At 39.5% G+C, this 11,373-nt stretch overlaps 1 protein-coding gene across 1 annotated transcript in view; it reads left to right on the forward strand.

Moving 5' to 3' along the window:
• gask1a (golgi associated kinase 1A) overlaps nt 1–11,373 on the forward strand; it is a 66,713-nt gene that overhangs the window by 13,538 nt on the left and 41,802 nt on the right. The gene's annotated exons all lie outside the window — the stretch shown is intronic.

Genomic DNA, 11,373 nt, shown 5'->3' on the forward strand with positions numbered 1-11,373 from the left:
AGTTACTGTGTGGTTAATGAGAGCAGAAATTTACAGGTTGACCTGAAAGACGCGAAGCAGTAATGCTTTAAGTGAAAAATTTCAGTGGGCTCAGTGCGACGTTCATGTTACACTTCATTTTTTCAATGATATAAAACATAATGATCAATTGGTACTGTTTTAGTATTGACAACAGCAGTGACACCAGATGTGTCAAACACATCAATGAATTCACTCTTAATGTATTTATAAATGTGGATATTACATAATGTAATCAATCTCTTGCTGTCATTTAAAAAAAGTTATTTATAAAATGAAGTCTGCTCATAATCCATAGTTGGTGACTGACCATAGCTGTATGGCTGTTTATGTGTTCATGATTCATGCTCACAAACCATTTGCACAAAAGAATTAATAAAATGTGAAAAATATCAGTGTCAGATAATGAGTAGCTCACCTATAAATTCACACAATAAGTGCATCTCTCTGCGTTTGTATAGCAGCATATCCTGCTTGTTACCATAGAAGCTGGATGGAAGAAAGAGCAAAGGTGAAGGAAAATGTATGCCTGTCTTCAGCTCCATGTCCTGGCAGACGTGACAGTTTTCTTCTTCAGCACTCTTGTTATCGGGGTAAATGCTAACTACAACAGAGTGGAGGGCAAGAAAATGTGCTCACTATTATACTACTACTCACAACTAAGCATTACAATAAAACTGTATAATGTTAAGGTGTGAAAATGAGGGTTGTTTCAGTCTGAAGGGTACACATTTTTAAGACAGCTTTTTACAAATATGGGGAAAATTGCAGGACACAATGAGACACAATATTGAACTGCGTTATGGGACTTCAGGAATTCAGCATTTTGGAGTATGGCCCATTGTAGGAAATATAAGTAAATATATGTTGCTGTCTGCTCTGATGAGTTTCCTTTGTCATCCATCCTTGTTGGGATATCAGTGCCTGTTCGTCAGTCTGGACTGAAACATCTCAACAGCTGTTTAACAGATAGTCACGAAATTTGACAAAGTTATCTGTTTCCTCAAGGATGAGTTTTAGGAGCCTTGGGTAATCTCCCGACGTTTCGGCCAGTGTCACCATGAGGTTAAACGTCTCACTTGTGCAAGGAAATTTGAGCATTTGCTAGGTGAAGCAGCACACACTCTTGTGCAAAGTGAATGATTCTCTGGTGATAACCCGACTTTTCCTTCAGTATCACCTCAGGGTTCACATTTGTGGTTTGTTTCAGATTTTCACAATCCTCTTGGAATGATTTGTTGCAAACTTTAGTGATTCACGAGGGTTTCTTCTAGCATGATCATCAATTCAAAACAAGGTATGAAAACCCTGAATTTTAGACGAAAGGCCTCAATTGAGAGGTAAATGTGCTTTTTAGACAAAGCAGTAGAGATGATTTTCATGTTGTTACTTCAGTTGGTCCACCTGCCTTGAGTGATGAAGACTTGTTTTTCTACATGTCTATGTTCTTATGAGGGGCCTTGGGCCACTACCGATAGGCCTTAGTATACATGACAGTTTTATTATTTCCCATAACACACATAAACTGGCCACAGTGCTGAGACCATCAGTGGCTCAATCAGTCATTTTAGAGTGAGTTAAGTGTCATTTGATAACTGATTAATTGTCTAGTCATGTTTTTTAAGCAAAAAAAATCACAAAATTCTATGACAGCTTCTCAAATATGAATATTTACTTTGCAATAGCATACTTTCCATGTTTTAAGACATTTTAATGTTGTTAATTTGAACTTCTGGAATAATGGTTGACAGTTGTCTATATTGTCTGATATTTTACACATTGACTAATCAATTGATTATTTAAAAAAAAAATCTTTCTGAGATGTACTGACAGTGAAAACAATTGTTGGTTGTAGCTTTAATGATACCACCTACCCCAGATTTTCGTTGTGTAAACTGCTTGTTAAACAGAAAACATTGAGGCCTTGATGAAGAACAACTTTACAACAAATGTCCACAATATAAACTAAAACATTTGGGTCTTAAAACCACATTTTGACACAGACTCAAAGACCAGAACAACAAAATGGAGGTTGAAGACCCATTCTGGCAGGTATTGTACTTCAGATGAATAACTTTCTAATACATTTGTGTTTAATCAGATTATGTAGATAAGAACTCTACGCAGCGAACCTGGCACCTGCTGTAGATCTGGGGCTCTTGGGCAATTGCCTTCGTTGCCTGGCTGATAGTCTGGCCTTGATCAGTAATACCTTTTGAGAAATGAACTTTCTCTAGAAGATCTCTCCAAAGATTACTCTCCATTAGCAACATTTAACCTTCCCACCAAAGGCAAAGCACATCCCCAGCTGCAAAAATCCATTTTAGGTTTCACCTTTGTAATTTGATCAGACGGATGCTTTCCAGAGAAGAAAGTTGCTGACAGGAGAGCAGGACAGTGGACTGCTCGCATTTCACTCGACAGGAAGACTAGCGTTAGGTTTCTTCTTCAAAAAGGATCGCTCTGGAAATCTTTAGGTATACTTTAATTCAAAGGCCAGGATTGAAATACACAAATCCATGTGTGCTATATATGGAAATATGTAAAGGCATATGCAGGGTGGAGGTCACAGTGTATGATTGTCAATTGATTTACTGGGACATATGTTTAGCAATTCCACAATTAATTGATGTATCCATGATGTTTGCCCTTGGGCTAATATCTTATGTACAAAAACATTGCTTACTTCCGGTCTTTCTCCACCCTACAGTATCAAGTTCTATGTTTGAATACTGTGGCTTTCTGTATTATAAGGCTACCATTTCAACAAAGTTGCTTTGGGCTTCATTGCACTATAAGCATCATTGGGGTTTGACTGAGGAACACATTCTGATTACTGTGTTGAGCATGCTCAGTGCAGAAGTGGGTGGAAAAGTGCAACAAAATGACAGCTCCATCCAGTTAAGATGGTACGAGGGAAGATGATGGCATTTAGGATGAAAATTGCATCTTAGATCTTGCATTCATTAAATAATGTCCAAGTACCATGTTTTCTCGTCTTCGATGTGGTGTCAATCTATAATTTCATTCCATTGCTAAGAGCCGGCTTTCTCCTCTTCTTCTCCTATCTGTGTGTGACCATTAAACCAAAAACAAAACAGCAACAACTCTGTGCTAGCAACCTACCATACTGAAAACTCTCACCTGAGCTTTACTGTGAGGACTGTGTCTTCACTGTGGCAGTATGCCGGTGGAGCCATGATGTAGATATGCAGATATACGAGCTCTGGTGTTCACAGATCATTTTGTCACCATGTTCAGGCAGTTAGGCCGATTGGAAATCACAGCTGTGGTTATTACAGGGTGTTTAACAGAGGAGATATCAGTAGTTTTTAAGTTCTGAGGTTTTGTTTGGCATTTTTCAGTTCCAACCAGCTCTACAAATAGAGGGTTTGGTTGCGTGACAGAAAAACCACTGCGTGCTGCTTATAAGGCCACTGGGCGCTGCTGGTAGGGTTAATTACATAGTTGTAATTGAGGGTGAACTGCCATCAACTCAGAGATTCTTTCATGTGCATTAAAGAAAGTAGACAGTAGGAGGACAGTGTTTAGAGAGATCTCAGTAGGGAGGATAACAATCTGAGGCTAAAGAAGCATGGGGGTGGGGCAAAACCAGATTTTTAAAAGTGAGCTTGCTCTGTTTTAAATTAATGTAAACAGATTAAAGCTATTTGAGCATGTCGTCTTGGGCTGTATTAAATTTTCTGTTTCCTGACTTCTTAACATGAATTAATGGTTGATTCCAGCCTGTCATGCACGTTTTAATGAATATAAGTATTCCCATTTAGTTGATTTAAACACAGCAGCCGCAGCACTAAAACATCTTCTGTCCTCGATGCAGCAAAACCTCAGTTCAAAATACTGACATGTGAAAAGAAAGCCAGACAGCATCTTTCTTCCTCACCTTCTCTCTCTATGGCTTCTGGGCTTCCACTATTGTCAATGTAGAAAAATAGAATGGTATCAGTCTGTGATCTCTCAACTCATTTATATTTCATCTTTCATGTGTTGTCATCATACTCAGACACATTAGAAAATGAACTGAGCAGTTGCTGAATGCGTTCTCCGTCTTGGTATATCAGTTTGCTTTTGTTGCATTACTTTTGCATTCCTTTCATCTTTCTTCCAGTCTTTCTTTTGTGCTCTTCTTTGTTCATACGCTGTGAGAGAAAAAGAGGATATGACCACTTTCGTTAAGGTCTGCTCTCCACTGACAGACTGCTGTTGACAGATGAGGGACACACACACACACACACACACACACACACACACACACACACACACACACACACACACACACACACACACACACACACACACACACACACACACACACACACACACACACACACAAATACATGCTCCATCTCTTCCACAGAATCTATTTAGATGTTTCCTTTTTTAATCATTTCTTTAATCTAACCTCCTTTTTTCTCTATTCAACAGCCCTACATGTTTTACATCATTGATCAGCACATTGTCAGTAAAATCTTCTCTCTGCAGGAAAGCAGCATACTGGACTTACTGTAAAATATGCTGTATTTCAGTAGGTTTAAGCTTCTTTATTTGCTCTGCTTGGATTGTGTTTTATGTGTGAGATGTCCCAAAGTCATCCTGAGGATTAGTATAAGATCCCATGCAGCCTATCCTAATGAATCACTATTGGCTAAAGTAAAGTTGATCTAATCCAGATCTTGGAGTGTGCTGTAAACATTATGATCTAATATCTTTCCTGTTAGTCTAGCACCACGAACAGGTTTAGTTTGAGTGAAATGTCCTAATACCTGCCACAGATAGTCATTCTCTTGTCAGGATTAATAATAAAAGTAATAAAAACTTTGATGATTTCTCCATTTCCCATTTATAGCCATGGATGTTGCCCCTCTTCAGGCAACCAATCATATGCATGGGACTCATCACCCTGGAAACCAAGAAAATGGAGGAGCAGCTTCTTCTGGCAGTGTTTGCCTTTTCTGGGCTGTATGATACAATATGTGATTGAAATTACCACAATGAAGAGTGATGCCAGTCTATTATACAATGGTGATTAGAGTTCTGATATGTTGTCAGGATAGTGTTGTCATGGAAACAAAACCCACCCACAGCATTTTTTTTTGATGAAGCGTGGAGATGAAGCACTCCCCGGCGCCCTGCCAGCGCTTTTCTTCCAGAGAGAAAGACAATATGGACACACACCCTTAGGCATAAAAAGATTTCTGACAGTAATTGTTTGGATCACATGGTGCACTGGCAATAATCTTAGTAACAAACATCCTTAACCCAAAGTTTTAGGACAAAGATGCATACTGTTAGTTGCGGTGGCTTGACGTCTGTGTGTGCATGCAGGCATTTTTACCAGTGAATTGTGCTGAGGATAGATGGAAAACTAATTAGTCAGAATATCCAGAACTGTTCAACCACAAATCAGAAATATCTGCAAGCAGAAGTCACATTTGTTACAGAACCACAAAAATACAGTTTGAATTTATGGATAGCATAGCACCATGCTGTAATTTTGGTGACAGATCGTCATTGGCAAAATGGACACAAAGAGAAAAACTCAATTTTCATTGCTCTTCATTCAGCAAAGAAGGGTTATATGGAATGAAATGTGCATCACAGCTGCTATGATTGCTTCCTTTAGTTTGTTATCTGTACTTCTCTCCTATTTGTTGAAGGTCAGACCTGTCAAAACAGCTTCAGTGTCAATGTCATAGTCTCTGCATATGTGTCGTGTGAATTTACTTGATCTTCGCCCACAAATCCACTGAACACAATACATCTAGTGACATTATTATATTTAAACTGAATGTTAAGAACCCTGAAGTGATCTGTCCTGAGTTTCTTACTCCTTCTCTTTCAGTTCTCATACATAGGCTGTATTTTGCATGGTGGAGCATGGCTACTAATGAGTGGATGATGGCCATTAACACATGCATGATGTCTCTCTCTCAGGGGATTGAATGTCTCTCAGATTGAATTAAACCAAACAGTATTAACCAATTATTCTCCCAGTCTGTGAATCCTCTTTGATCCAGTTGGAGAGATACTCTTTGTTCAAGCAGAGACTGTGTGTGTGTGTGTGTGTGTGTGTTTGTGAGTAAATGTTATCAGTGTGTTCATGCGTGTGTTTGCTTGCTGATAATTGAAGCTGGCACAGACAGAGACCTCCTGACCTCATAAATTTCAAACATAATTCCAGCTTTGATGGCTCTATTAAACCAATCTCAACTACTGGCTCATTCTAGCTACATTTTGTAGCATCAACTCACAGCTCCCTGATGCTCTGATACTAAGTTCTCAGCATTCATATGGTGTTAAACCTTCTATTCTTTTTAATATGTAATCATTATTCGGTAAAGAACGATGTCTCAGTGCTTCTTCCTACTGCCTCTTTGCTACATTTAAACCACAGTATATGTAACTTGGATTTCTAGATAGAAAGAATGAAGTCAGTAGCAGTAACACAACACTTTACACCTATGCAGCATAAACTACAGGTTTCTTGTATATGAAAAATCATGTAAAGTAAATGAGTAATTTGAAAGTTTGTCTGTGCTTGTATTTATTTGAGCTAAACATGATTTTTGTCCTATTTTGGTCTATTGATCTACCACTTTGGTGGATTTGACTAAAATATCTCAATAGCTGTCGTATGGATTGAGATGACACTTGGTGAAAACATTCATGACACTCTGAGGATGAAATCTCCTAGCTTTGGCTGAATCACCATTAGATGACGTGTAACTTGCTACAGATTGCAAGCGGCCCATTGAGGATCAGTTTTAATAACTCTGGTAATCATCTTAACTGTTCTAACATTGATGCCACTGTGTTGAGTTTCTTCATGTATTTCAAACAGTGGTGACCAGATCATCTTGGATCAGGATCTAATAAATGTATAAAAACAGTGATTTTAACTGAAATCATTGCAGTGCAAAAAAAAAACTGAAGAGGTAAAAACAGATACATTGTTTGGTAGAGATGTGAAAATCAAAAAAAGGCATATGGCTGCACTAAAAGATTATGGGCTGTCACATTTGAATTATTAAGCAAGTCAGAAACAATTACAGCCCAATACCAGTTTACATTTAGCTCCACAAATTATTTATTCCTGGGCAAATCAGTATGGTGTGTAAACATGGCGTCTTACTTCTGACAGAACCAAACCGACCAATCACAGCATTTGAGGTGTGAGCCACCACGACATGTACACATCATGCTATAGCATAGGTGCAGTGTAGGTATGGTGCAGAAGTTTAAATGAAACTTAACGTGTTAATGTTTAGTAGGCGTATGTTACTATCATTATTATTTTTGTTCCCTTGTTAACACTGCATATTTACAATAAGCGGAGAGGCTTGATTTCTATCCAAAATGCTTCACAGAAAATCTGCATAAGATCTATTGTTATGTAAATTTTAGGATTTGATTCATCAGGGCAGACAGCTTGTAGCTGAAGTCTCTAAAGTTGGTGCCTTTAAGTAAATATTAGAAGAAGTTTTCATTGGAGAGGAAGAGAGTCCAACAAGACAACGTACTGAATGCATGGTACTAGTAAAATCACATGATGAAAACAATGAAGGAAATATGATGGAAATATATCATTTTGGACCAATGTTGTGATGCTCCATCAGGCGAGATTTGATTGTCTGTATCCTCGAAATGTCTCCCTGTATAGAGTCCATAGTCAGTACTTGTTCTTGCTCAGTTACACAATGACTTATTTTTCTGTTGTCAGACCACTGACTGAAAATATCTCCCACCTGACGCCTCTTAGGCTTTGACCGACATGTACTGAGTCCACCCTGCTGTTAGTAAGTCATTAAGTGTGTTTGTTCTAGCCATGTAGCACTAACTACAGCACAGATGGTTAGCTAATGCACTCACAACCTGATGGCCAGTTTCCAGTTGTTGATGTGAAGACCTCCATCTGCTGTGTTAAAGCTCCCCATAGTAGCACTGTTATGCTGACTTTGTGTCAGACTTAAAACACAGTTTTGGACAGAGCACATTCGCTTGTATGAGCATGCTGCTCAGTCAAGATTTCTGCTGTTGTTTGTCCTGTCTCTTAAAAACAGACCGATAAAAGGTCTCAGAGATGAGAAGGTGTAATGAGACAGTTTTCTGCCTCCAGATGTCCTCACCCCCTCCCTTCCCTTCCATCCTCTCTCGAGGCGAGCTGACTGGCTGCAGGACCTGTTGCGTGTCTCGACCTAATGCCACATACCTCTCTTGCAGCCCTCAGCTGGAGGAGAAGAAACAGGAGGGATATTAAGAAGAAAGGAAGGGAAAAAAACAAGCGCTAGGCAGCTGTCAAACAGCCAGACACCTGGCCTGTCAGAGTGGACACGAGGTTATTAGGGGAAGGGTTACACGTATGTGTACTATAGATATACATATGTGTATGTGTGTATGTGTGTGTGTGCGTGTGTGTGTGTGTGTGTGTGTGTGTAAGGGGAGCTTGCCAGTGAGAGTCAGAGAGAGAGAGTGGAACCAGACAAAGAGGGAGGAACACAGACACAAATAACCTGTCAGAAAATAAAGACAACTTGAAGAGATAAGAAGTGGAAAATAACTTAAGCTTGCCAGTAATGGTGTCATTTTTATTTTTGAAAGAACAGAGAAATGTTACAATAACTAGCTCTGTAACCTCATATCTTTTCAGAATGTGTGATTCTTATCGCAGCAGCAGAACAAACCCTGTCTGTGTGTCTATGCGTGTGTGTGTGTGTGTGTGTGTGTGTGTGTGTGTGTGTGTGTGTGTGTGTGTGTGTGTGTGTGTGTGTGTGTGTGTGTGTGTTAACATTTTGTCTGACACTGGTGTTTTCATAATGTGCTTTCACGGAGTTTTTCTTTCAGTGTTTATTCTGGAGGTCAAAGTGCATGACAGCATAGTCAAAACACAAGAAAGCTGCAAGTACATCTAACCACATGAAACATACAGTGGATTTATTTCCCTGTCTCCAACGACCTCCTCAGTGGCCTGCCTCTGTTTGTTTGCTGTAAAGAGGTGTTGAAGGCAACACCACTGTCTCCTGTTGACACATTCACACTAAGCTATGCTAAGCTGTACATGTCTGGACGCTAATTAGCGCTGCTCAGCCAAAACAAGTGCAAACACAGGGGAGGATGTAGGATGAAAGGAGAGATGGCTCACCGCTGAAGGAAAGCAAGAGTGAAGCAATTACGTGTTAGAATGCAGTGACTTGTGTGTTTGTTTTTGTAATAATATCAGTGGTTGTAATGTCAGGCCTGTGCATACAGAGGAGTAACTGTTGTGCCAGGTTTTAGTAGGCTAACACATGTTGGATGGTGCCCTCTGCCATTAGTAAAGAGACCAGAGGAGCAAATGTGGGACTTTTGTAGTTGCAGCAGCCTCAAACGATAATTCCAGTTTATTTAACCCTGGAACTTATTTCTTTGTTGTTTTTTTACTATGATCAGACCAAAGCAGATTTATCTGGATGAAAATCATGGAGAGGCAATGTTGTAATTTCCAGTTTGACGCCATGCTGGCAGTGTTGCCTCACCCAGACACTGTGATACAGAAGTGTGTCCATGACTTACTTTCTTTGATACTGGAGATATTTTATGACAACATCTATGGAGATAAGGATTAGCCTGAGGCAGTTGCTGATGACAAATTAGTTTTTGTGGCATTCATTAGTCAGATCATTTGAAAGCATATTCGGAGCATGGAAAGTTGTAACAGCAGTCAAAATGTGCCCATTTGGCTTCCCAAGACAAGTTAGATTTGCTCTCATACTTCAGCTACCTCTACCAAGCTGCTATAAAGGCAAAAGTGATTTTCTGGGACAAATTTGGAAAAGCTGAAGATCCCACAGAGAAAAGGAAAAAGGTATCACAACTTTTAAAAGCTGACAGATGCTTTTAAAGTCTTTGTCCAGAACCAGAGTGGCTCCAGCGCAGAAACAAAAACAAAGTGTTGTATGCCCATCCACACTCGACGGTGGAGATGTACACACAGTAGCTGTGAGTACATGACTAATTGGTTATTACTGTGACAGGTAATTAGGGCTCAGTAGGTGTCAGAAGTTACAGAGACTGTGTGCATGATAAAACAGTAAAGATGTGAAACTTTGACCAATTAGCCACAACATTAAAACCACTGACAGGTCAAATAAATAACTTTGATCATCATATTTCAAAGCAATGTTGTGGTAGGAAACCTTGGGTCCTTGCATTCATGTGGGTGTCACTTTGACAGTTATCATCCAGCTAAACATGGTTCCAAACCAGATACTTTCTCCATGTTTGTGTCCTTTTTCCTGAGACATCAAAGTGACGTGTTGTAGTTGTAGTAATTGGTAATAATACATTCACTGGCTGATGTGCTTCCATTAGCTCGTCTGTTCCAGGTCACACCAGTACTTTGAACTTGTTAAACTTAGACAGAATTTGAATTACAGATTTTACCACTAAGACTGAATAGCAGTTTTTAAAAAATAGCAGGCATGATATAATATAAAAGGATTTTTTTTAACTTTAAGAAGACTATGTTTATATCATCGACTATTTAGTGACGACCTAAAGATGTAAGGTGTGACTTTCATAGCCACCTTTATACGGCATTTCAATGAAGGTAAAGTCAGTAAGATGACTCTGCCATCATACCGCTACTGGAGTGAGGCTGCAGTAGACAAGAGGGTAGATTTGCTGTGAAACCTCAGTGGTGTTAAATATAAATAAGCAATTTAGAGGTCCGTAGAGACTGCCGGTCCTCTCAGCAGTGATCTCATTCATCTCTATTGATTCACCAGAATCTCACTCTAAATGCAGTAATGATTCAGTGACATTAAATTGCTCCATGTTGCACCTTTGATCAATTGCAGACTGACTATGAAGTCTCTATAGAGTACTGTGGATTCTATAGCACTGTTCACAAAACATGTTTAAAATGGTTTCTACAGTGGTTATATATATATTTTAGTCTGACACGTACATTATAAGTCTCACACTGGGACTGTTTAGATAAAATATGTATAAAATGTCTGGGTCCTCTCTGCACAGAGAGTCTGGTTTAGGGCCTTCCAGTCCAGGGGAAGAATAATGGGATCCTTTCACAGGTAGAGGGATCTGGGAATGTTGTTAACAGCTCTGAGATGAGGAAGACGTCTCAAGGGCCTGAAACATTCCTTCACCTGAATGGAGGAAAAGAGAGGATGATGGAAAAGAAGGGGGGAGAGAGTTATCTGGGTCAACCTGGCAGCCTTTCACCTATGGCTTTGCGTATAGATGAGGATTAAAAAGTGGGGCATTCAGATAGAGCGTACACTGTTTGCTTCATGTTGGTGTTGCTTATGCTGTTTTGGCAGGATTCCAGTTTGTGGG

This window comes from Acanthochromis polyacanthus, chromosome 12 (assembly GCF_021347895.1).
Source record: "Acanthochromis polyacanthus isolate Apoly-LR-REF ecotype Palm Island chromosome 12, KAUST_Apoly_ChrSc, whole genome shotgun sequence".
Lineage (NCBI taxonomy): Eukaryota > Metazoa > Chordata > Actinopteri > Pomacentridae > Acanthochromis > Acanthochromis polyacanthus.